The sequence below is a fragment of the Physeter macrocephalus genome, chromosome 8, assembly GCF_002837175.3.
Source record: "Physeter macrocephalus isolate SW-GA chromosome 8, ASM283717v5, whole genome shotgun sequence".
Lineage (NCBI taxonomy): Eukaryota > Metazoa > Chordata > Mammalia > Artiodactyla > Physeteridae > Physeter > Physeter macrocephalus.
The window spans coordinates 21014875-21016382 of record NC_041221.1 but is presented as its reverse complement, the minus strand read 5'-3'; the positions used below and the strand labels follow the sequence as shown (position 1 = coordinate 21016382).

General features: G+C 45.1%; 1 pseudogene; it reads left to right on the top strand.

Annotated features, from left to right (window-relative positions):
- The first annotated feature begins 290 nt into the window (after window positions 1-290).
- LOC102980258 (glycine cleavage system H protein, mitochondrial-like) lies at window positions 291-821 on the top strand (annotated as a pseudogene).
- Window positions 822-1508: the final 687 nt, after the last annotated feature.

Sequence of the window (1508 nt, the reverse complement as noted above, 5' to 3'; positions counted from 1 at the left end):
CCGTGTCCCCTGCATCGGCAGGCGGACTCTCAACCACTGCGCCACCAGGGAAGCCCGACAATAATCTTTTGACGTTCCCACTACCCAGTCTTTGTTGCAAAAACTCCTGTATAACCTGGCTCCCCACCTTGTCTCTTCAGAGTGATCTGAGATTCTTTGTCCCCAGCTTAAGTCCTCATTTTTGTCCACCAGATTAAACAACTCTCAACTTTTAGGTTGTGCATTTTTTTCAGTTGACAGTTTGAAAGAGAACAATTGGGAGCTATTATAAGGCATATTTTCTAATAAAAATGAAAGTAGTGACCCCTGTGAACACGGCGCCGCGAGCGGCGCGGAGTGTGCCAGCCGCGGTCTGCAGCCTGCGCGCCATCTCTGCGCCCAGCGCGCCCCGCTCGCCGCGGCCCTGGGGACTGCGGACGGGCCACCAGCCCCGCTCTGCCGTCGGCGCGTAAATTCACAGACAAACATGAATGGGTAACAACAGCAAACGGTGTTGGAACAGTGGGAATCAGCAATTTGGCACAGGAAGCTTTGGGAGATGTTGTCTACTCTAGGCTGCCTGAAGCTGGGACAAAATTGAGCAAAAACAAGAGGAATTTGGTGCTTTGGAAAATGCGAAAGCTGCTAATGAACTCCTTTCTCCTCTTTCAGGAGAAGTAACTGAAATTAATGAAGCTCTAGCAGAAAATCCAAGACTTGTCAACAAATCTTGTTATGAAGATGGTTGGCTGATCAAGATGACACAGAGTAACCCTTCAGAACTAGACGAACTAATGAGTGAAGAAGCATATGAAAAATACATAAAGTCTATTGAGGAGTGAAAATGGAACCCCTAAGTAAACTAGTTTGAAACAACTTAATCTAGCATAGTTGTCTTCAATTAGTAGCTGACAGATTTTTTTAAAAGCAACTTTTAGCAAAAGAAACGACTTACAACAACGTTGCCTGAAGAAAATACCCCTTAACTTCCTACAGATCTCAGATAAACACTCTGCATCTTTTTCACAACAGCCCCTGATTTTTAGGCTAGTCTCCAGTTATAACGTTCAGAATTCCTGAAATTACCTGTGGTAAAACTAGTTATAAAAATTATGTAATTCAAGGATAACATTGTTATCTTAACCTTATATAATATTGTAACTTGCTTACAGCCATCCCTGGATTTGGATCAAAATACTCAATGATATTCCCACTGGAAATAAACGGCAGTGGAGAAAAGTTTGTTAGTTGTATAGTGTCCAATGAAGGGCATTACTATCTTAATTTTGCAATATACTGTGGTCGCTGGTACTATTTTTGTACAGTGAAGCAACAGCCTTGCAGGAAAATAAGAAACGGTTTAATAATAAAATATTCAACTTCTTAAAAAAAAAATGAGGGCTTCCCTGGTGGCGCGGTGGTTGAGAGTCCGCCTGCCGAGGCAGGGGACGCGGGTTCGGGCCCCGGTCCGGGAAGATCCCACGTGCCGCGGAGCGGCTGGGCCCGTGAGCCGTGGCCGCTGAGCCTGC